This window comes from Somniosus microcephalus, chromosome 3 (genome assembly GCF_052327205.1).
Source record: "Somniosus microcephalus isolate GS21.2 chromosome 3, FLI_Smic_1.0, whole genome shotgun sequence".
Lineage (NCBI taxonomy): Eukaryota > Metazoa > Chordata > Chondrichthyes > Squaliformes > Somniosidae > Somniosus > Somniosus microcephalus.
This window is the reverse complement of record NC_140989.1, coordinates 205,141,063-205,166,642: the sequence shown is the minus strand read 5'-3', so window position 1 is coordinate 205,166,642 and position 25,580 is coordinate 205,141,063. Positions and strand designations below refer to the sequence as shown.

The window sequence follows — 25,580 nt, the reverse complement described above, 5'->3', positions numbered from 1 at the left end:
TATGCCTGCGGGGATGACCATCTCTGACCCCCACATACAGATGTAAATCCCTTGTCCCAACACACACTCAGTCCTCCATGAGTCCCGGTAATCGTCCGATGGGTGTTATTCCCCAGGCGCTCCCATTCGACTTTGGGGTTCCTCATGTCCTTGCTCAACTTTCGGAGCCACCACCATTGGTCCAGTGGAATGTGTCCTTTGCATGTTAAACATATTCGCTTTCCAACGGTGACGCTGACCCACGTGGAAACGACTTGCACTCGGGGGCACAGGAGGGAGGCTTCCTCATACGTGAATCCGGTTTGGCTGGAGTACTGAGATGAATTGGACCCCAACCATCCTGGCCACCTTCCCTCATGGAAGTAGACAACGGTTTCCTCCTCATCCCGTTCGCCACTCCCATCGATTGCCAGGTGCGCCTTGTCTCCCGAACACCCATAGATGTGGGAGTCTTGGACGTCTCCCCTCCTCTCCTTGCTCATCCCAATTAGGGTGAATAGGACCATGATCCAGTCCATCCCGAACATCTTTCTGCAAAAAGATGTATAAACATGCAGCCAGGTCCCAAAGAGATTCTCTGGCTTGGTGAGGCATGGTCGGTTCCCGCGAACTCGACCCAAATATATACACTCTCGGCAGATTTATTATTCAAACTACCCATCACCTTATTTAACCTAAGCTAAACACCCAAACTTAAGTTTAATAATTACAGTGTAGGAATTGTTAGGTTCCTAATCAAAAGACTGAGACCGAGTCAGTCTGTTAACTAAACTAAGTTTAATACTGTTTTGCAGAACTAACAATCAAACGCAGGAGAACTAACAAACAGGTCTATGCTCAATGCTGCCTCCACGAGGACTGAGAGAGAGGGCTCCTCCCTCTGACATCATGACATCATCACGTTTCCCACCATTGGGAACGTGGTGACGTCATCGCGTTTGGTCTTAACCCTTTAGAGACCGCGCTATTTGCATGTAGTAAAACGAATACAGGTACAGATTCATTCTGTTACAGATAATTATGTACATTGATATAAGAGTCCCTTGGTGGCTCTGCCACATGCGCCGCCGCCCCCCCCCCCCCCCAGAATTGCCTTTAACAGTGAAAGTCAATCGAAGAGGAGGTCGGACAAGTCTGTTCGAATGACTCCTATATTCCCGGAAAGGAATTTTTTGAGCGGTAGATGGGCTGACAGGTGGAATGATCCATTCGGACGTAGTAGCAGCAGGCGGTCGACCACGGCGTGGTGGCTGTGCAGTTTCGACCGGCCGGTTGAGGTCCAGGTGCGCGGGCTTGAGTCGGTCAAACAAAATGTAGTCGGGTTTGCACCCGATGTCGACCAAAAAACTCTTGTCGCCTGCTTCCCGCACCCGGAAGGGGCCCGTATAAGGAGGCTGGAGTGGACCGTGATGGGCATCATGGCAAACAAAGACAAACTCGGCCTGCCTTAACTCCGTTGGAATATGAGAGGAAGGAAGGCCGTGGTGCGACGTCGGAATCGGCTTAAAGGAGTCGGCCGTTTCTCGGTGGGTGCTGAGTTGATCAGCCGCGGACCACGGCTTAGTTGGCGATGGCACGAAATCGCCCGGCACCCGGAGTGTTTGGCCGTACACCAGTTCCTGAAGATGACAGCAGATCTTCTTTAGGCACTGTGCACAAACCAAGCAGAACCCACGGAAGCCGATCCACCCATGCCGTGCCCTGAAGGGTGGCCCTTAGCGACGCTTTTAGCGACCGATGGAACCGCTCACACAACCTGTTCGCCTGCGGGTGGTAGGCCGTGGTGCGATGGAGCTTGGTGCCCAAACCTGAGGCTGCAGCATTCCAAAGTTCAGACGAAAACTGTGGCCCGCGGTCGGACGAAATATCTGACGGGACACCGAAAGGTGCGACCCACGAGGAGATAAAAGCCCTGGCGACATCAGCGGAGGTGGTAGATGTCAAAGGAACCGCCTCTGGCCATCTTGTAGTGCGGTCAACCATGGTCAGGAGGTGTGTGAACCCTTGTGACGGCGGATGCGGCCCAACGAGGTCGACGTGGACATGGTCGAAACGACGTTCTGGCACTTCGAAAGTTGCCAAGGGGGTTTTTACATGTCGTTGAACCTTAGATTTCTGACACACGACGCAGGTGTTAGCCCAGTCGTGAACATCTTTACGCATCCCTCTCCAGACGAATTTAGATGCCAGTAATCTTTGCGATGCCTTCACGCCAGGATGTGAAAGCCCATGTATGGCATCGAAAACTTTGCGACGCCAGGAGGTCAGAACGATCGGGCGGGGATCCCCCAAGGAGATGTCGCAGAGCACGGAGGTGCCTGCTGAGTGGAACTGCACATCTGCTGGCTGGAGGCAGGAGGAGTCGGAACGGAACGCCTGTGTTTCCGGATCGGTGGCTTGGTCGGCAGCCAGTTGGGAATAGTCGATCCCCAGCTGAACGGCTTGGACGGTCGCACGCGAAAGACAATCAGCCACCACGTTGTCCTTTCCGGCCACGTGCTGGATGTCGGTAGTAAACTCCGAAATAAAGGTAAGTTGTCGCTGCTGTCGAGCCGACCACGGTTCGGCAGTCTTGGCCATGGCAAACATCAGTGGCTTGTGATCCACGAACGCGGTGAAGTGGCGTCCCTCTAATAAAAATCGAAAATGGCGGATAGCCAGAAACAGCGCCAACAACTCCCTGTTAAACATGCTGTATTTGCGCTCATTACGTCGTAGTTGGTGACTAAAAAATGCCAGTGGCTGCCACGTGCCGCTGACCCACTGTTCTTGCACGGCGCTATGGTGTAGTCCGAAGCGTCGGTCGTGAGAGCGATAGTGGCACCCGGCAGTAGGTGTGCCAACATAGTGGTGTTTGCAAGAGCGGTCTTCGTGTCGCTGAAGGCGCAGTCCATCTCGGGCATCCAAACCACGGGCCCTTTACCCGTCTTTCCCCTGAGAGCCTCGTAGAGTGGTTGCATTAGTTGAGTGGCCCTGGGAACGAAATGGTGGTAAAAATTTACCATACCCAGGAACTCCTGGAGGGCCTTGATGGACTGCGGCCGTGGGAACGCTGTAATCGCCTGTACCTTCGACTGAAGCGGCATCGCACCCTCCGAAGTGATGCAGTGGCCCAAGAAGTCAATTTGTGGTAGGCCGAACTAACATTTGGCCGGGTTGATTATCAAACCATGTTGATGGAGGCGGCGAAAGAGGGTGCACAACTGGCAGATGTGTTCCTCTTTGGTGGAGCTGGCGATCAGAATATCATCAAGGTAGACGAATAAAAAGGAAAGGTCCCGCAGCACCGAATCCATCAGACGCTGAAACGCCTGCGCCGCATTCTTAAGTCCAAACGGCATCCGGAGGAACTCGAAGAGGCCGAAGGGAGTAATGACCACCGTCTTTTGGATATCTTGGGGGTGTACCGGCACTTGATGGTATCCCCGTGCGAGGTCAATCTTCGAGAATATTGACTTTCCCGCCAAATGCGCGGAGAAATCCTGTATATGGGGTATTGGGTATCGATCCGGGGTTGTAACGTCATTAAGGCGTCGGTAGTCACCGCATGGCCGCCATCCGCCACCGGGTTTCGGGACGATATGGAGTGGTGAGGACCAGGGACTATTCGACCGGCGAATAATCCCCAACCGCTCCATTGCGGCGAATTCTGCTTTAGCGGCCGCGAGTTTGGTGGGTTCCAGGCACCGAGCTTGTGCGTAAACCGGAGAGCCACTTGTTGTGATGTGGTGCTCCACGCTGTTTTTGCCAGTGGATGAGGAGAAAGTAGGCTTGGTTAGCTCCGGAAATTCACCGAGCAGGCGAGTGAATTCGTTAGGCACGGGCGTAGCACAGGAAACCGTGTGCGACACAACTGTGCTGCGGAAACAAGGGATGGAGTTGAAAGTGGCCGCGTTAATCAGACGCCGATTTCTCACGTCCACCAAAAGGCTGTTGGCGCATAAAAAATCTGCGCCGAAGATGGCTTGTGAGATTTTGGCGGAGATGAAGTCCCATTGAAAGCGCTGTCCGCCGAAACACACCTGGGCTCGCCGTTTACCGGAAGTACGGATAGCACCGCCGTTGGCAGCCTGGAGGGGAAAACGACACCTCCCAGTCCGGATGTCGAGGACGGAGGCGGGCAGGATGCTACACTGCGCCCCTGTGCCGCATAGAAACCGTCAGCCAGAGATGGAATCAGTAATATAAAAGGAGCTTCCCGGAATCACCGGTCACCATCGCGGCCGTGGGACATCCCTCTGGCTCGGGCTTCCTTTCCCGGACTTGGCGCTGGTGTTTTTTCTTCGGTTGAGGCGTGAAACTGCTGGGAGGCCGGCAGCATCTGGCTCTCGCGCCGAAACGGACGTGCTAAAAGCACAAGCTGGGCGATGGAGGCGTCGGGGCGGAATCCGTGAGGGGGTTTTGCCTCGTGGCGGCGCAGTACTGCTGCGTGACCGCATAAATGGTGTCTGCCTCAGCGGCAAGTGCGACGCAATCCGTAGTATCCGATCTTGCGAGGGCTGCCTGTACCTGCTCGGGCAATTGGCTCAAAAACAACTCTCGAAAGAGGAAGCATTGCGGTTCGGAGCCAAGGAGCGTGAGCATCTGGCACATCAACTCCGATGGCTTGGAGTCGCCTAACCCGGGCAGCGTAAGTAAACGGCGTGCGAGTTCCGCCTTCGTGAGGCTGAAAACCTGAATTAACCGTGCTTTTAGCATTTCGTACTTGCCGTCGACCGGGGGGTTTTCAAGCAGGTTGATGACCCTTGAAGCGGTGGAGCCGTTGAGTGCGGAGACCACGTAGACGTAACGGGTCTGATCCGCCACGATGTTTCACAGTTCAAACTGAGCTTCCGCTTGCACGAACCAGGAGGCCGTCTGTTGTTCCCAGAACTGAGGGAGCTTCAAAGCCACTGCGTTCGCTTCCATCATCTTGTTGCGCGTCGCTTCCTCCGCGAAGATCGTTCGCGAAAGTTCGGGGTCGTCACTGTAGGAATTGTCAGGTTCCTAATCAAAAGACTGAGACTGAGTCAGTCTGTTAACTAAACTAAGTTTAATACTGTTTTGCAGAAGTAACAATCAAATGCAGGAGAACTAACAAACAGGTCTATGCTCAATGCTGGCTCCACGAGGACTGAGAGAGAGGGCTCCTCCCTCTGATGTCATGACGTCATCACATTTCCCGCCATTGGGAATGTCACGTGACCCACGTGGTGATGTCATCGCGTTTGGTCTTAACCCTTTAGAGACCGCGCTATTTACATGTAGTAAAACGAATACAGGTACAGATTCATTCTGTTACAGATAATTATGTACATCGATATAAGGGTCCCTTGGTGGCTCTGCCACAACACCTACTTAAACGTAAACTTACACTATACTATATACATCCGCCGCCCGTCTCCGGGCAGCCAGGCTAATCCCTGGTCGGACTGCGGCTCGCCGCTACACCGGGCGTGACCGCAGCGTCCTTCACGTTTGGTCCATCGCAGCCCGAGGCTGCTGGCTGAAGACCTCTGTCCTTGGACCTCTCCCTGGCTCGAGGGGCGGCCTTTGGGAACGGGAGGGCTGGTGACCATGGCTTTCTCGGCTGGGGCGTCCGTGGGGACTTTCTGGGGGCTTTGGCAGGTGGGGCTTCCTTGGCCGCTGGGCCTTTTACCCGAACCGCTGCTCTTCCAGTCTTGACCTCTCCCAAACCTGGACTGGGGGTAGGTAACTTTTCGCAGCCTGCTGCTGCGAGCTGAGAGTCTCTGCCCCCAGGTCCCATGGCTGGGTCCGAGGCGGGGTTTTCGACCTCAGGTCCCTCCCTCTCTACACCTGGGTTAGGGGCGGGGTTTTCACCCTCAGGTCCCTCCCCCTCGTCTGGATCCCAGAAGCGTGGGGGCGTGTCCCAATCGATGGGCTGGATGGCCTCTCCCTTCAAGCAAGCCACAGCGCCTGCCTGTGTGGTCTGTGATCTCGCTCGTGCTGCAGGCTGAGGATCTTTATCCTCAGACCTTACCCCGACTGGCTGTTTTCCCCTTTCAGGCTGAAACAGTTTGCACTGGTTGATATAACCAGCGGCCTGTTTTAAAACCTGTGTGGAGGGCTCGCCCGCTACCCCGAGCGGACCTTCTAGGGGCTGTCTTTTCTCTTTTTTCACCGGGACGGTCTTGCAGACGGGATCTCGGATCCGGACCCACTTCGGGTCTGGGGCCAAAACTACCCCCCATGTACCTCCCTTGTCCCGGACTGCGGCTTCTGGGCCTGCCCGATAGGGGTCTCGGGATTCTCCTTCCCCAGCCCTATCTATGGCCCTTTCTCCAGCGCGTATGGCCAGACCAAGGAATTTCTCCTCCTGCTGGCCGATCTGTGCATTCTTGGGATTCACTTTGAAACCCTTCTGTTCTAACAGCTCCAGCAGTTCGGCCAATAGTGGGCCATGCTCCTCTTTCGAATCAGTGAACAGGAGCAGGTCATCCACATATAGTACCAACTGTCCGGGCTGGCTAAAGTCCTTCAAACTGTCTGCCATAAACTGATGGAAGATGCTGGGGCTATAATAGAAGCCCTGAGGCAAGCAGTTCCATGTGTACTGTTGCCCTTTAAACATAAAGGCAAACTTGTACTGATCCTCCCTCCTTACGGGGATGGATCAAAACCCATTGGAAATATCCAGCACCGTGAAAGTGGTCGCGGATGCTAGAATACTCCCGATCAGGTCGGCAACTACTGCCACTGTGGGTGCACTGGCTGGGATGTTACTATTGAGCACCCGATAGCCACCGTGGCCCTCCAGGAATTGTCTGGTTTTCTAACTGGCCACAACGGAGGTTTCACATGGGTGGCTATCGGCCTCAGAACTCCCTGGCGTACTAACGAGGACATGGCTGCTTCCATGTCCGGCTCTGTATCCCTGGGGAAGTTATACTGTTTCTGTGGTCGGGCCATGGGGTCCCCGTCTACTCTGACCTCAGACCCTGTGACCCTCCCGCAGTCGTGTTTGTGAGTGGCAAATGCGGCCAGGTGGGCCTGCACAACTGCCTGGTACTCTGGTGTGGTGTTGCTGGCCATGAGCCCAAGGTTATAATCCTCTTTAGGCTTCATGGTGCAGAGGGTCCCCTTCCCTTCCTTACCCGGGATGACTATGATCTCACCGTTCTTTACCTTTCCTGCCCCCCAGAGGCAGTGATTCCTTAAATCCACTAGGATCCCGTGACCTATGATAAAATCGGCCCCCAGGACCCCTCTTCCACTCTCTACTTCCCAATTCATCAGGACGCACGTCCACGTGGAGCGGAGTGGTCCTAACCGAATGGCGAGCGGGATGGAGACTGAGCCAGCCTGTTCCTTACCCGTGAACCCCGATAGACTGTATGGGACCCTGCTAGAGAGAGGTGAGGTGGTGGGGTTAGCTGAGTAGATCACGGTGCGTGATGCCCCCGTGTCCAACAGATAGGTCCCCGCTACCTTTTCCACCTCCATCTCCATCATGGGTCTCCTCCACTCATCATATCGGAGCGAGCACAGACACACAGGCTGTGCCGGCTCTAGTCACTGTTGTGGGTGGGATGGGGCTGACGGGGTGAGAGCACCGGTCGCGGCTGCTAGTCTCTCCTGGCCAGTCAGTAAGGACCTCATGGCGTCCAAAAGTGACTCAACCTCTGCGGAAGGGGCCCCTACCCCCACCTGTTGGGCCGGGGCTGTGGGATGCTTTCCCTTGTTATCCTTCCAAGGGTTCTTACACTCCTTCCGCCAGTTACCATCCTTCCCACACCCGTAACAATTGGTCTTTGTGTTGGGGGGGCCACTCTTTCCTACCCGGTCCGGGTTTTACCTCATGCAGCTTACCCTTGGGTGGGTGTGCATCGGCTCCCCTACCGTTTTTATAGGCCAGAGTGAGCTGTCTAATTACCGTGATCCCTGTGGTCTGGGCATCTTTGGGGTCGAACCAGGCTTCTGCCTTGGCCCGGATCTGTGGCAAGCTGTTCGCCACCAGACAACGGAGCCAATGCATCAGAGGTTCCCCGTTGAGGAAACCCCGGTCCCGCGTCCCCGGGCAGGCTTTCCGGTATACCGGCCACAACCGGTCTGCAAAAGCCTGTGGGGTCTCCCCTGAGAGTTGTACCGTCTTCTCCACGCGGGAGAAAGGACTTCCCTCATCCATCCCATGGCCTCCAGAACCACGTCTCTAAGCTCCTCGTACCCGCTCTGTCCCCTCTTATACTCTTCAGAGAGGGATTGGAGGAGATTACTCTCCAGGAAGAATAGCAGCATCTTGGCCTTTTCAGCATCATCGCAGTCATTGACGCTGGTGGCCTGCTCTATTTCCCTGAAGTGGATCGAGGGGTCTCCCTTGGCGGAAAGCTTCGGGACACGGTTGACAATAACCCTAAGCTGTTGGGTGTTAAAGGGTAATACGAATTGGTTTTGGAGGGGTCCCTCATCTTCGCCATTGGCGGGTGGGCTGAACCTCTGATGCCGTGCTGGGCACATCGGCTCCGGTTCCGACTTTTCGTGCGGGGGTTGCACTACCTCCGCCTCCACCTCTGGCTCCACTCTGGGCTGCAGCCCCCCTTGTTGCCAAACCTCACTGAAACTTGGCGCTATGTGTGGTGGTCGTGAGGTCTCCTCTCTCTCAACCGGGTCGTCCCTAGACACTACCGGTGACACTGGAACTGTTCTCCCCTTGTTCCACATAAAATCTGCTTGACCTGCCTTTGGGCTTTTGAGGTATACGATGCCTTTTGACTTCCGGAGGGCCCGGCTCAGATTCTCTATTTTCTCTCGGCAGGGGCCGTGGTCTGCCTCCTCAAACCCCTGTTCATTAACCAACTTGTAAGCGGCTTTTACCTCCTGTACTTTCTCTTCCTGTTCCCTAACTTGCCTTGCCATGCGGGTGTTTTTCTCCCACAACCTTGACTCATTTCCCTTGGCCTCAGTGACTTGACACCGTAGGTATTCCAACTGGGCCTTGTTTTCCCTTACTAGATGTACTCTTTCTTGTTTCAAAGCCTGCAGAGCTACTAACAACTTTTCCCCCGCGAGAGCCTTATCCTGGATCTCCAGGGCTGACTCCCTTAGCTCAATTGCCTGTGCGGCAACGAGCCCGTCCAAAAGCTGGATCTGCTTTTTAAAGCACATCAGCCAAACTGCTTTCGCTAAGGACTTCTTGTGTTCCCTTCCCTCTGTCCACTTGGCTACTGCATCTACCGGATGCCCAGCCTTTAACAGAGTGGTGATCCACTTCTTAGTGACATTCACCTTGCTAAAAACATAATCAGAAATCCTTTCCTCCATCACGGTTCGCTCATCCGAACCACTGTCTACCGTATCGCAACCTTGTTGCCGGTGTCCTGCTGCGGTCGCCATTTCTGTAGGGGGTTGTTGCACAGGCATGTTTAGGTTAGTCAGCTTTGCCTCTGACTACCTTCCTTGAGTGGTTCGAATTGCTCACCCCCTGGGTTCTGGACACCGGACTTAGATACAGGCAGAGATACAGAGAAAACTCGAGTAGACAGGTGGTTGGATGCAAACAAAACCAAGATTTTATTGAAGAGGAAAAACTTGATACAATCTTATGGAAAATTATTAGTGTACACTTCTACAGGCAAAACTTACAAGAGAGTCATAATAATATTATATTTATACAGGGAATGGGGAACACACGGCACATCGAGAGAAAACAACTACCTTAACAATCCCTTTATCCTTATCCCACCCCCTATACGTAACTAGGTTAATCTATGAGGGGTCAGAATTCATGCTCACCAATAAAAGGGGTTTGTTAGACTCAAAACAGTGGTTGGGTTCGGGGTTCGCTCTTGGTGCTCTCTGGAGCCTGCCGTCATCACGTGGGCTCCAGGTGCTGCAAGGGCGTTGTTCAGGTTTGAGTACCCCAAAATTACAGTCTCTGCTTGGGTACTTTACCTTGTAGGGATGATTCTTTGCCGACAGCTTGAGTTTGCATGAAGATACTTGCAGGTCGGCTGAAGGTGTAAGGGGTTTTCTCTCTGAGATCGCTGAGGTTTCTCTCGCCAGAGGCCTCTCTCTCTCTTTTGCACAGTAAAACCTTGAGTGGTTCGACCCACTCGCCCCTTAGTTTCTAGACACTGGACTTAAGTGCAGGAACTATAATGCAGAGAAGACTCTTATAGACCAAGTTTAATGAATCAAAATGGAATTTTATTGCATATGGAAAAACAAATCAAATGCAAGCAAATAAGAGGGTACATGGGAGGGAAAAACAAATCATAACAATACAGTACTAGCTAAAATAGATACAGGCATATTATACCTTACAACAATCATTATGAAATGGGGAAACACACAGAACATCGAGGGACAACAACTCATGTTAATTATACCCAAAATGACCACCCCATTTACCCTATCTAGATCCGATTATGAAGGGCCAGAAACATGCTCACCAATCCAGTTGGAAAAGTATAGTTTTGAAACAGGTCTGCGTTTTGATCCCCTCAGGCGTCCTGTTTCCTCGTGGTCAGTGGAGCCACAGCGGGCTGCGCCACACTTCTCTCTCTCTCTCTCTCTCTCTCTCTCTCTCTCTCGAGGTGAAGGTCACAGACAGGCTGGATACTGACGGGCCTGGATGTCGGCGGAGATCATCTGCTTGACCACGGTTGGAAGCCCCTAGCCGGCTTTCATATAGGTTTCTTCAGTAGTTTTCTACCCCCCCGTTTCGTCAACGGCCCGGGGTTGGTCGATGATCTCCCGATGTTTTACCCCGGGGCGGGACACTGACTCGAACCGTCTTCTTCTCTGAACTCCAGCTGCTATCAAATGTAACGGGTGTTACCGAAGGTCCTACGAAAATGATGAAGAAAAGGAACCTCTCTCTTCCCAATATCTAAGATGAAGCTTTTTTTTTTTTGGCTACCCCGGGTGTCTCCAATTATACTTGTCAGATGAGGCCTTTATCTCCTGCCAAATCAAGGTTAGTCTTTGTTTAACTTTTGGCGGGCTTATGGCACAGCTGGGTAGTTATTATATTTAAACTGCTTTCGGGATGGCCGGTGATGGCCATCTCTGGTCTGGAATGACCTGGTAATGTTTTAATGTTTTCTTGATGTCTTTAACAGGTCCTTGATGCATTCTTTATGAATATGGAACTGTTCCCCTTTGTCTGGGTAAACATTTAGATGGCCTTTATCTACAGGCCGATCTGACTGGATCTGCATTCAATCTTTATGTATGTGTTAAAGTCTGGGTTCTTTTTCTCAGAAACGGCTTCCAGAACTTACTATGGGTTGAATCCACAAAGGCTGTCTGGGAACTGCAGGAACCATTTTAAAGTGTCCCAATAAGCTAGTCACGGGGTCTGGCAGCCATTTTATGTGCCCCTTTTCTGGGCTTCTTTTAAAACAGTCTTTTAAAATCAAGGCCTCTTCTGCCAGAGGACCCTTATAGTACAATATTAAGTTTGCGAATTCTACAAAGGCCCGATAATTTGAAGCCTACCCTCAGTTGGCCTTCCCCGGGTGGTCTTCCTCCTCCCCTCATCGCGTCCCGCTTCGCCTGGCCTGAATTGCCCATGTTCGCCCAACCCGGTGTCGGGGCGAGTCCAGATGGAGTTGGAGAGGGCACAGGCAAAGGCCAGGGGGTAAGCGCGGGACAGGGGAAAGAGCAGCAGCCACGAGGGCGAGGGGCCAAAGGACCGGGGAGCGGCAATACCGACAGCAGCCGAGTAGCAGTCTTCTTCTTCTTCCAACGACTACCCCCGATTGCTACCTGGGGGCCTTCAATTATACCTTCGTCGAAAAACCTTATCTGCCCACCAAATCAGGTTAGTTCTTTGTTTTATTTTTGGCGGGCTAGTTAAAATAATGGTAGCAATCTATACTGACGGGTTTTAAGATGGCCAGTAATTGCATCTACCAGCCCGATAATTGACTCATATTGTCCTGAAAGTCCTTGATGGGCTTGTCCGGCCTCGGTGGATGTGTTTATTCTGTTGCCGATTATGTATGCAGACTGTTTGATGGCTTTAACTGTAGGCCTCATTGAATTCAGATCTGCCTCTAATTCGGCCTAATGCATAATTCACAGTTTGTCTGGGTCGCAAACCACAAAGTTCTTTTCACAGGAAACCTGCAGCCTTAGTTTCGATTTCCCTCAAACTGCCTGGGCTGCAGAATCCATTTTGGAGACCCACAGGCTTTCTGCCACGAGGCACGGACGCCATCTTGGGTACCCTTTTTAATTTCAAAAGAAATGTCCACGCAGGGTCCCTTTTATCGATAATAACCTTTGGGGAAATGCACAAACTTTTGTGAATCTTACATAGGAGGCCTATGCATAGAGGCAGAGGGCATGGTTGAGGTACGAAATGAATACTTTGCATCTGTCTTTACCAAGGAAGAAGATGCTGCCAAAATCATAGTTAAAGAGGAGGCATTTGAGATACTGGATGGGATAAAAATTAATAAGGAGGTGGTTCTAGAAAGGCTGGCTGTACATAAAGTAGATAAGTTACCAGGACCAGATGGGATGCATCCTAGTATGCTGAGGGAAGTAAAGGTGGAAATTGAAGAATACTGGTCATAATCTTCCAAGCCTCCTTGGATACAGGATTGGTGCCAGAGGACTGGAGGATTGCAAATGTTACACCCTTGCTCAAAAAAGGATGTAACAATAAACCCAGCAACTAAAGGCCAGTCAGTTTAACCTCGGTAGTGGGGAAGCTTTTAGAAACGATAATCCGGGACATAATTTACAGTCACTTGAACAAGAATGGATTAATTAAGGAAAGACAGCATGGATTTGTTAAAGCCAAAGGATTTGTCCATGAGTTTTTTGATGAGGTAACAGAGAGGGTTGATGAGGGCAATGCAGTTGATGTGCTGTACATAAACTTCCAAAAGGCATTTGATAAAGTGCCACATAATAGGCTTGTCAGCAAAGTTGAAGCCCATGGAACAAAATTGACAGTGGCGGCATGGATACGAAATTGGCTAAGTGACAGGAAACAGCGAGTGCAACAATTTTAGATCATAACCTCGGCCCCCATTACATTTTTACTTATATTTTTTATCCACACTTTGTTTTGGTTTTTCCCTCCCCCCTTTCCTTTTTTTCTCTTTCCCACATGGCAGCTGTCTCCCATTCTGCCAGCGCATTTCACACCTAATCTAGAGCCGTCTTTTGTCTCCACTAGTCCTATCACCATCTCATCTCGTTTTGAATACCTCTTAATGTCTCTTCATTTCTCTTTTGTTCTCTCCCAGCCCAGCCTCTTAATCTATTTCATTCCCTGTGCCTCTTTAGTCTTGATAAAGGATTTTGACCAGAAACATTGACTCTAATTTCTCTCCATGGATGTTGCCTGGCCTGCTGAGTTTTTCCAGCATTTTCTATTGTTATTTCGGATTTCCAGCATCTGCAGTATTTTGCTATCATAGTAGTGGTGAATGGTTGTTTTTCGGACTGGAGGAAGGTCTACAGTGGTGTTCCCCAGGGGTCGGTACTAGGACCACTGCTTTTCTTGATATATATATTAATGAATTAGATGTGGGTGGGTGTACAGGGCACAATTTTGAACTTTGCAGATGACACAAAACTTGGAAGTATAGTGAACAATGAGGAGAATAGTGGTAGACTTCAAGAAGGCATAGACAGGCTGGTGGAATGGGCAGACATGTGGCAGATGAAATTTAATGCATAAAAGTGCAAAGTGATACATTTTTGTAGGAAGAACGAGGAGAGGCAATATAAACTAACGGGTACAATTCTAAAGGGGATGCATGAACAGAGAGACCTGGGGGTAAATGTGCACAATTTGTTGAAGGTGGCAGGACAGGTTGAGAAAGCAGTTAAAAAAACAGTTTCCTGGGCTTCATAAATAGAGGCAGAAAGTACAAAAGCAAGGAAGTGATGAAGAACCTTTATAAAACACTGGTTCGGCCTCAGCTGGAGTATTGTGTCTAATTCTGGGCACAGCACTATAGGAAGAATGTGAAGGCTTTAGAGAGGGTGCAAAAAAGATTTACAAGAATGGTTCCAGGGATGAGGGACTTCAGTTACGTGGATAGACTGGAGAAGCTGGGGTTGTTTTCCTTAGAGCAGAGAAGATTGAGAGGAGATTTGATAGAGGTGTTTAAAATCAAGAGGTGTCTAGACAGAGTAAATAGAGAGAAACTTTTCCATTGGCGATAGTGTCGAGAACCAGAGGACACAGATTTATGATTGGCAAAAAAACTAAAGGCGACATGAGGAAAACATTTTTTACTCAGCGAGTGGTTAGGATCTGGAATGCCCTGCCTGAAAGGGTGGAGGAGGCAGATTCAATTGTGGCTTTCAAAAGGGAATTGGCTAAGTTCCTGAGGGAAAAATTTTGCAGGGCTACGGGGAAAGGGCGGGGGAGTGGGACTAGCTGAAGTGCTCTTGCAGAGACTGGCACGGGCTCGACTGGCCGAATGGTCTTTTTCTGTGCTGTAACCATTCTATGATTCTATGGGTGAAAAATTGAGTCCCGCCCCCTTTGGGGCGCTAACTTCTCCAGGATGCTACTTTTAGCGACCCGGAAAAATGAGCGCCCCCGCGACAGAAATTGAGTGGTGGCGCCCCAAGAGGGAAGCGGGGTGCTACTGAAAGTGCCCCGCCTTCCTCTTGGGGCACTGCGAGGGAATATCGCGGCACTACATGCCGCGGTATTGCAGGCCTTCCACCCCTTCTTTTAGGGGAGGGGCCTTGTGCAGCGCGACCCGGGGCCCAGCTGGACCCCCGGGGATCGGGAGTGCCGGCAAAAGAGCCCGGCACTCAAAAGAAGTGCCGGGCTCATGGAGGGGGCAGATAAGGAGGCCAGGGATGGCAGTGGAGGCAGGTGCTGGCAGGCGGCCAGCAACAAAAATGGCCGCCCGGCACCTCGCCTTTAACTAGCGCTGTCCCGGCTGCAGGTAAGCCCCCTGACCCCTCTTAGGGTGCTAACGGGAGGCACAAAGCAACCAAATTTTTGCCCCTATGATTCTATGATTCTCGAGGTAGAAACCTTCATCACATTTTAAAAGTACTTGGGTATGCACTTGAAGTGCTGTAACCGACAGGGCTACGGACCAAGAGCTGGAAAGTGGGATTAGGCTGGATAGCTCTTTTTTGGCTGACATAGACTGTCAATTTCTATGATTCTATGACAAATACTCCATAAGGAAACCAACTTTGAAACAACCAGAAGAGAATTAAACATACTGGTACCTGGCAGAGTGATTAAAATTGAAGAAAAGAGCCATGTAGAGTTTGGATTGGGACAATTGAGGGCTAAGGAGAAATAATAATTAGCAAGAATTATCCACAAGACGCATACAGATAAAGGGAGAGCTGGAGAATCTTTTATGTCCATGATTTCTTGATTATATGGCAAACTGTAGCTTTTTGTACAATGTATTATGATTTTTGTACAATGTATTATGATTTTTGTACAATGTATTATGATTTTCTTTGTATTATGATGTGTTGCTCGAGACATATGCTTAGAAGACTTGGTCGATGTGCTAATGACTTAGAATTAATGGGCCTCCTACAGAAGGAATAAGATTGAGAGAAGGGTTGGAAGTAGCTCCTCCCCCTTAAGGCATGGCCTGTAAGAATATAGGCTGAGAAGGGTATTCAGAGGGTGTAGGCTTGAAGGGGGTTAAATAACTAATTTTTTCAGCTGAAATTACCTTTCTGCAGAAATGGACTGGTTTTAGGCCCTCAAATCAACTGGTGGCAGGTGGAGTATGTCTGATTTGTACAGGAGTGGTTTTATTGCAGACTAAGGAAGTGAGGGCAAATTTGCGAGATGAAGCTTTCTGTACTGTTATCTTTTATCACTCCTAGATGTAGTCATGCTACTAACAATTATTTTTCCAGTATTAAAGCATTGCTAGACTGTAGTTTAATATTAAGATTGCCAGTTTATAGTTTTAATAAGTTAGTATAGTTTTATTAATTTGGACTTATTTCTCCTCTGTTAGAATTAGGGGAAAGCCTGTTAAAAACCAGACTCCAATTAGAACCCGTTGTCATCAAGGTCCTGGGTGACATCATCACCATGGAAACAGAAACCAAGAACAGGGAAAGCTTGTCGGGAGGATAAAAACAAAGATAAAGGTGGCCTTGTTTGGACAAGGAGGCCATGGTTGTACACAAATCAACTACAACAACAACAACTTGTATTTATATAGTGCCTTTAACGTAGTAAAACGTCCCAAGGCACTGCACAGGAGTGTTATAAGACTAAAAAAATTGACAAGCTAAAGGTAGGGAACAAGGAGGCCATACCTTACACAGGAAACATGGACCCCAAGTGAGAAGCAGAGGACCTCAAAAGGGTTACATTTGGACACCCAATCCCACCTCAATCATTTGGTCTCGAATCAGTGGTATAGCCGAGGCACAGCCTCTCAAAAACATCTGGTACATATGCAGCAGAACAATCAGGAGATTGAGAGGAATACACAGGAATTGGGAAAACACAAATGGTGGGAAGTCACTTATAATGCAGGAGAAACCCCCTGGGTTCGTCCACTGTCATGTGCTTTTATTTTTGTTCAAGCTTTTTTGACTATTGTTCTGATTATATCCCTGTGATTGTTATGGAATGCAAGAACCCGCTTACATCAAATTGATATGATACAATTGTTGAAAAATTATAAGTGAAGGAACAAGTTTTCCCGACATCGGTTAAAGCATAGCATGCCATGAGTACAATCTGTACAATCTAGTAATGAGACCTGTACTGGAGTTGGAAAGTATATCTGGGAGGGAAGGCTTATCAATATACTTGAGGAGCGACTGAAGGAAAATCTACTTTAAACATCCCTGACAACAAGAAGAACTGTAATACAAAAGAGAACTTTTAATGATGGCTAAACCACATTAGAATGCAAGTTGAGAACAGGAGTATGGAGGAACATTTTTAACATAAGACATAAGTGTTGTGTATGTAATATGTGTGCTACTTTGAACCTATGGACAGGACTGCACTACTTGTAGGGCGTAGTGATACGCAGTACCACTCCTGGCCATAGGGGTATAAATAGTACTGTGGGTACTGATCTCCCCTCAGTTCCCGCCTGTGGGCATGAAGTAAAGACCTACGTATAGTCCCTACCTCCAACCAGTAAAGACCTGTTTGAGTTATACGTTTAAGTCTGGTGTTAATTGTTCAATACAATACACATACTTAACACTGGCGACGAGTCAGGTTCTTACCCTGCGGCAGTTGAAGAGAGGTTTCAAACATCAACACCCCACTAGAAGCGACAGGCTTTAGGACTCTGAAGCCTCCATCAGCGACTGAGCACTGGAGAGCAGCAGCCATCCTGACAGCTTCCAGCGACTGACAGAAGTCTTTCTGCAGTTTCCTTGTTCAACCTAGGTGGTGGGGTAAGCCGTGCAGTGTTGGCTGCAAAGACAGGGCTGGGGAAGTTGGAGAAGATAAGGGCGATCGCAATCCCTGATAAGAGCCGCAGTGAAACGCGCGAGCGGGTAAGCCAGAGCCCGGGAGGGAGCGAGCAAGAGCCGCGTGAGCGGGTGAGCCAGAGGCCGGGAGCCGCTTCAAGTGTGAGGCGCAGCGCGGGCCAGCGATCGGGACCAAAGATAAGGGCCGCACTCGGACTGAAAGGCGCGGCGGCTGCAGAAGCTCAAGGTGCGAGAGCCGCGGTGCACAGCGCGGGCTATCGATCGCAGCGAAGATAAGGGCCGCACTCGGGGGCTGAAGGGAGACGGCGTCGGGGGACGGGTGAAGACCGCCAAGCGCGGGAAAACCGCCATTTTGTGGGCGGAGGACGACGGCAAGAGCGGGAAGCCGCCATCTTTGATAACAAGTAAACAAAATAAAATCTGAGAAATTGCAAATCTACAATGCCTAAACACAGGAATATTAGCACCTTTGATAGTGACCTCAAAGATTGGGCCATATATGTTGAAAGAGTAAAAAATTATTGTAAGGCCAATAAAATTCGTGACCAAGATAAAGCTCTAACATTATTAAATTTAATGGGTGCGAAGACATACGGGCAATTGAAACACCTGTTATCACCAGATGAACCGGCGGATAAGACGTTCGATGAGATTGTTACTGTCCTGAAAGATCATCTAAACCCCACGCCGCTGATGCTAGCGGAACGATTTAAATTTTACGACAGAAGGCAGCTACAGCATGAAAGCAATGCTGAATATTTGCTGGAATTGCGTAAATTAGCGAAATATTGCCAGTTTGGAACGGGACTGACAGATGCACTACGAGACAAATTTGTGTGTGGTTTATTTAAACAGGATACACAAAAGCGACTGCTCGAGGAGAATGAGCTGACGCTTGAGAAGGCGGTCACTATGGCAGCAGCACACGAAGCCGCAGCGAGAGGCACGGCAGTAATGCAGCTACGGTCACCGGAGCTCAGTGCACACAAATTGGGTGTGAGTTCTGGCAAATGTTATCATTGTGGAAAGACAACGCATGATCAGAACCAGTGTTGGTTTAAAAACCAAGAATGTAGAACTTGTGGTAGGCTTGGACATATAGCTAGAGTATGCAGGTCAGGGAAGAAGACCAGCAACAAGAAGTCACCGCAAGGAAAATACGCAAAGGTACACAAGGTGACCGAACAGGAGTCCGATTCAGACGCTAGCAGTAATGAACTGGCTAGCTTAAGCTGTAATGAACTGGCTAGCTTAAGAGTACTCAACGCTGGTAAGGGTGCAGACCTCCAGACAATTTGGGTCACTCTTCAGATAGAAGGAGTCCAAGTAAAACTGGAATTGGACACCGAATCGGCATTGACGGTCATAAATAAGAAAGATTACGGAAAGTTATTCCAACATATTCCCCTACAGGATACGGGGATTATATTGAAAACATACACGGGGCAAAGAGTGTACCCCATCGGGAAAATAGAGGTTGCAGTGGTCCACAAGGGCGAAGACAGTCAAATAATGGACTTATATGTGATATCTGAAGGAGGTTCTCCACTACTAGGACGGGAGTGGATTAGGAAAATGAATATGGACTGGCATTTCCTTCAAACAATAACGAGTGAGAACTCGGTGAAGATAGTTGGCCCAGACTCTGGAACGGATGATGGTAAGCCCAACTCAGGTGCAAAAGACAAAGTTTCAGCACAGAATTCCACTGAGCAACAACAACATAGTTTAACTGTGGATTCTGAGTCTGGCAAGTCTACTGATGTGCCCATTTCTGAGGGACACCGGGCTCGAACTCAACTCCATTTCAAACTACAACAGCAATTAGAACAAATGCTTCGCCGTTTTGAGCAAGAGTTGAATGCAACGAAAGAGTTCTTTGATATAGAGTTGGAGAATCTGGAAAGACAACAGAAGCAGCTGATGGAGAAAATGGAGCAGGAGCACACAAAACGTCTGATGTCAGAGGAGTTAACGGTCAGCCAACTCCTGCATATGCTGAAGGACAGGACTCTGAAATGGGAAAAACTTGAACACGAACTTCAATATTCAAACGAAAGGGGTTCGGAGCTCTCAAAGGTTATTGGAAGAGCTGAGGTGGCAACACAGACTGAGATGACTGCAACAGAGCAGCCCTTGGATGCCAAAAGTACGCTGGCTCACGTCAACGTAGAACAACAGACCGCTGAAACAGCTGCTCCGGTAGAGGGATTGAATAGTCTGATCAATCAATCTCCAAAAGAAGTTGAAGTAGTAAAATCTCAAATGAGGTCATTAGTAAACGACTTGCTGAAAGCCCAGAAAAAGCTGGATGAAGAGGTACGCATGAAGAAGTCTCTTCAGGAAAGATGTCTGGACTTGGAACAAAAGCTGGCAGCTGACAGTGGAGCCCAGAGAGTCTCCAAGAAGCAGAAAAGGAAAAGTCGAAACAGAAGATGACCCATCTGAACCATTATTACCTCTACCAGATCACACACGTGGTCCTTCCGAACGGAGCCAATTCAGTTCGGAAGTTCAAACTGTTAAATCCATGGAAGGACTATTGAATGAGTCACTCCAGCAACGTGAACCGACTACACCAGAGATTGAATCTGTGAACTGTTTTCCGCAGAGACTGAATCTGTGATCTGTTTTGACATGAAGTTATCTATGTATCTATGTTATTCTGTTATGTAAACCTGAAGTTATATATGTATATATGTTATTACGTTATGTTAAATGGGGAGATGACTGTAAAGCTAGGAAGGGAGGAATGTTGTGTATGTAATATGTGTGCTACTTTGAACCTATGGACAGGACTGCACTACTTGTAGGGCGTAGTGATACGCAGTACCACTCCTGGCCATAGGGGTATAAATAGTACTGTGGGTACTGATCTCCCCTCAGTTCCCGCCTGTGGGCATGAAGTAAAGACCTACGTATAGTCCCTACCTCCAACCAGTAAAGACCTGTTTGAGTTATACGTTTAAGTCTGGTGTTAATTGTTCAATACAATACACATACTTAACAATAAGAACATAAGATGTAGGAGCAGGAGTAGGCCATTTGGCCCCTCAGGCCTGCTCCACCATTCAATAAGATCATGGCTGATCTGATCTTGGCCTCAACTCCACTTCGCTGCCCGTTCCTCATAACCCTTGACTCCCTTATCGTTCAAAAATCTGTCTATCTCCACCTTTAAATATATTCAATGACTCCGCCTCCACAGCTCTCTGGGGGAAGAGAATTCCAAAGATTCACGACCCTCTGAGAGAAGAAATTCCTCCTCATTTCCGTTTAACAGACATTACTCAGACAAAAGAAGCAGTTGTAACTAAGGACAAATCTGGGGTTGCTATGGAACCAATGGAACTGACCGGCACTGTCTTGAGATAAAACCCTCATTAACCTACAACACATGACACGCATGATGAAGTAACCACACTAAACTTTGAACCAACCATGAATAACAAGGGGAAAAGCCATGCTTGAAGGAGCCAATCATTGAGTTCTACATGTGAAAGTCACAAGAGTAATCTGACACAAAAGATGTAAGAACTGACACAATACCTAGTTTTTATTGACGTCCACCGGGACAAACATATCCTGGTCTAACAAAGAGGAAACGTCTAAAGATTTGAACAGGCTTCAAGTGATCGTCTGTTTGGCTACCGGGCACTTGAAGGTTCTAGGACAGGTTGAATTGGGTTTTTATTTAATCAGTGTGTTTAAAAGATTTCTGGGAGAGCTAGTGGGCTGGATTTTCATTGAGGAGTCAGGTAGGAGGCGGGACTACAACTTTCGGGGTTGTAGTCCCGCCTCCATTGAGTTCTAGCCAACCCATGCGATTTTGATGTGATTGACCTTGTTGAGCCCACCCAGTTGGCTCAGCAGGCCAATTAAGGGCCACCCGGCAACAGGTGACGTCACAGATTGATATTTCATCTGTCAAGACCTTTTGACAGATGAAATATCAGCGTTTCACAGCTGTTTGAAGCTGTCAAACACTGACAATCTGTATTCTAAGTTAATTCCTTCCTCTCAGATTTAGAGATGAGATGAGATGAGGGAATCCCGAGACCTGAAGGAAGGAAGGCTGTAAAGTAAGTAAAGGTATGTAAAACGTCTTTAAACACTTTACACACACCAAACACTCTTACCTTTGCACTCATGCACCCATCACTCACCTTAACACCGGACATCTCGACCCCTCCAAGCCCTTCATCCCAACGATCCGCCTCCTCTAACTTGGTGTGGTTTGGAGCCGTCGGGAATCCCACACTTCAACATTAAAAATAGGGATTAGGCTAAAAACTGCTTGCTAACTACCTGTTAACAGGCACTTAATTGGCACTAATCCCCTTCCCGCCTCGGGGAGGCGGGTCCCAGTGCGGGGCGGGTACCCGCCTCCTTTGAAACTGGCATGGAGGCGGGTTGGGGGTGGGATGGGTTCGTGCCCCCCAATTTTGGGATTTTAACCCCCCACACGCCTCCAATCCCGTCTCCACGGCCCAGTGAAAATCCTGCCCAGTGTATCTGTGTGGTTTTCTGTTAACGCGATTTCAGGTCTATGAACCCCACTCTAACACCTGTGAAAGTCATAAAAAATCCTACACCCCCAGTCACTGCCCAGGGGGTGACGGTCAAAATGATCCCAGTTAATGAATAGAGAGAGTTCCATTCAGCACAGCTGTTCTTGCATTCTCTGAAAATATCTCAGGATGGTCAACTGCTCGAACTTCCTCCTTCAGGGAGATTTTACAAAGTAACATGATATGCCAGTATCGCAAGGGGTATGAGAAGATGTGACCCTCAGAATTGGAAGTGCCAATAAACTGAGCTTTGTCTTACAACATTACAATCATTATATTTCTTCAGAAGATCTTACGAAGGGTAATTGATCCATTGTAGACGGTCCTCATTGCACTTTTATTGATAGACTGTACTGATGGTGAGTCTCCCTTTTTACAAGCGATCCTGATGCTAAAGGTCCCAAGAGTGAAACGCTCTCTTTAAAGAAAGGAATATTGTATTCATATAATGCCCTTCAAAACCTCAAGATGTTCCAAACTGCTTTACAGCCAATGAAGAATTTCTTTAAGTCTAGTCACTGTTGTAATGTAGGAAATGCGGCAGCCAATTTGTGCACAGCAAGGTCCCATAAACTGCAATGAGAGAATAACCAGATAATGTGACTTTTAGTGATGTTGGCTGAGTGACAAATATTGGTCAGGATTGCAGGGATAACTCACATGCTCTTTCTGAAATAATGCCACGGAATCATTTTTGTCCACCTGAGAGAGCATACAGGGCCTCGATTTAATGTCTTATCAGAAAAGCGACTCCTCTGACAGTGCAGAACACCTCAGTATTGTAACTCCAACAGTGCAGCACTCCCTCAGTACTATCCCTCAGAGAGTACAGCACACCTTCAGTACTAATCCTCAGAGAGTACAGCACTCCCTCAGTACTAACCCTCAGACAGTACAGCACTCATCAGTTCTGCAACTCCGATAGCACAGTGCTCCTTTACTACTGTCGTCGACAGTGCAGCACGCTCTCAGGCTTGCAGTTCTGACAATGCAGCATTTCCTCAGTACTACCAATCCAACAGTGCAGCACTGCTCAATATTGCCCCTCTGACAGTGCAGAGCTCCATCAGTACTACCCCTTCAACAGAACAGCGGTCCCTCAGTACTGTTCCTCAGAGTGCAGAATTCCCTCGGTCCTGACCCTGCGAAAGTGAAGTACTCCCTCAGTGCTGCCCTCCAACAGAGCAGAACTCGCTCAGTACAGCGCCTCCGACAGTGCAGCACTCCCTCAGTACTTCAAATCCAACAGTGCGGCACTCCTTCAGTACTGCCCCTCCGAAAGTGCAGCACTCCCTCAGTACTGCCCCTGTGACAGTACAGCACTTCCTCAGTACTGCCACTCCGACAGTGCAGCGCTCCCTCAGTAATGCCCCCTGACAGTGCAGCGTGCCCTCAGTCCTGCCCTCCAAGAGTGAAGTACTCCCTCAGTACTGCCCTCCAACAGTGCAGAACTCCCTCAGTACTGCCCCTCCGACAGTACAGCACTTCCTCAGTTCTGCACTTGAACTGTGCAGCGCTCCCAGGGTACTGCCTGTGATGAAATATGCCATTCATCACTCATCTATATTCTCTGTGTGCCTGTGACTGTGGTTTAGTTTCAGTTTCATTTCCCTCACCTCAGTTCCGTTTCCTCACTTGTATTGTATTGTGTAGGGCTCCGCACATACCTGGCCCCTATGTAAGCAGGCCCAGCGTGTCTCGCATCCAGTACAGCAGACATCTGGATGGGGAGACACTTCTCTACTGTGTTACCTTCTAAGTTAATAAAAGCCTTGCTTTGTTCCGCCAACATTGAGTCTCGGATTTATTGAGGCACATCAATTTTATTAACTTATTTTTCAACACAATGGATCAACTCTTGAAACCCGAACGTTTGGATTTGGACCAGCATGCTCCGGACGCATCGGCATGCTTCGGACACTGGTTTAAGTGTATGGAATTCTTCCTGGACAATTCCGCAGCCATCACAGCCGCTACGGACGCTGAGAGTATGAAACTCGGAATTCTGCGGAATTGGGTAAGCCACCGGGTTTACCCCCTCATCCAAGACGCCGACACGTACCTGGCCGCCTGCGACATCTTAAAGGCGCATTACCAGCAGCCTACGAATGAGGTGTATGCTAGGCATCTGCTCGCTACTCGCGCACAGCGACCTGGGGAATCGCTGGATGAGTTCCTAGTCACCCTGAAAACGCTGGGCAAAGACTGCAAGTGCCATGATGTAAAAGCCGCAGTGTACACTGACGAGGTTGTTCGCGATGCCTTTATCACAGGCCTCCGCTCCACTTACATCCGGCAGAGACTGCTGGAAAAAACGGGATTGGACCTGAACCAGGCTGTGGACACAGCGCGATCCCTGGATGTGGCCCAGAGAAACTCGGACGCCTACTCTTCAGCCTGCGCCGCCCACGCTGCCACGTGTGCACCAAGGGCGCTGCCATCTTGGAAGGCATCTTCCCCGCCCGGCAGCCCGACACCGTTGGGGCCCCGCTCTCCCCCCAGAAGCCCTACGACAGCCGCGACGCGTCGGGGACCCAACTGCTACTTCTGCGGGCAGCCGAAGCACACCAGAAACCTGTGCCCGGTGAAAGGCACCACCTGCTTTAAGTGCAGTAAGAAGGGGCACTTCGGGAAGGTGTGCAGAGGGAACCCCGCCGGAAAATCCGCCACCACCGCGTGTGCGCCGTGGGAGCGGCCATCTTGGACGCCATCTTGCCCGACCTCGTGGGGTCCGCCATCTTGTGAGCAGACAGCGTGGACGCCATCTTGTCTCGATCAGGGCCCTACAGTGGCATCGGTCACAGTGGACCAGACCAGGCCGCACCCGCTATCCAAATCAATGGTGGACATCGAGGTAAACGGGTGCGGGGTTAAATGTTTAATTGACAGTGGAAGCACGGAAAGTTTTATCCACCCTGAACTAGCACAACAATTCTCCCTAACGGTGGTCCCTACTCGGGGTACCATCTCTATGGCTGATAAAACACAGACATCGACCATTATGGGTTACTGCACGGTACAATTGTCCATTAACGGAACTGTATACGATAATTTTAAAGTACTAATCATGAAGAATCTATGTGCGAGCGTGATCTTGGGCCTGGATTTCCAGTGCCACCACCAAAGCATCACGCTCAATTACGGTGGGTCCCAGCCGCCCCTCACAGTGTGCGGTCTGGCTACCCTGAAGGTAAAGCCGCCTTCGCTATTCGCGAACCTTACCCCTAACTGTCGGCCAATAGCGACCAAAAGCAGGAGGTACAGCTGGGAGGACAGGCGGTTTATCGCGACCGAGGTAGACAGGCTCCTGAAGGAGCGCATTATTGAACGCAGCAACAGCCCGTGGCGCGCCCAAGTGGTAGTGGTAAGGGGTAGCGAGAAGAAATGGATGGTGATCGACTAGAGCCAAACGATCAACAGGTACACCCAACTAGACGCCTACCCGCTACCCCGCATATCAGAAATGGTGAACCAAATCGCCCAATACCGGGTGTTCTCCACCATCGACCTCAAGTCAGCGTACCACCAGCTCCCTATCAGACCAGAGGACCGCCCGTACACCGCCTTCGAGGCGAACGGACGCCTCTACCAATTCCTCAGAGTCCCCTTTGGGGTGACGAATGGGGTCTC

At 49.6% G+C, this 25,580-nt stretch overlaps 1 pseudogene; it reads right to left on the bottom strand.

The window, feature by feature from the left end:
* The window catches only part of LOC147121679 (uncharacterized), a 33,690-nt pseudogene extending 23,762 nt beyond the window's left edge, over positions 1–9,928 (bottom strand).
* Positions 9,929–25,580: the final 15,652 nt, after the last annotated feature.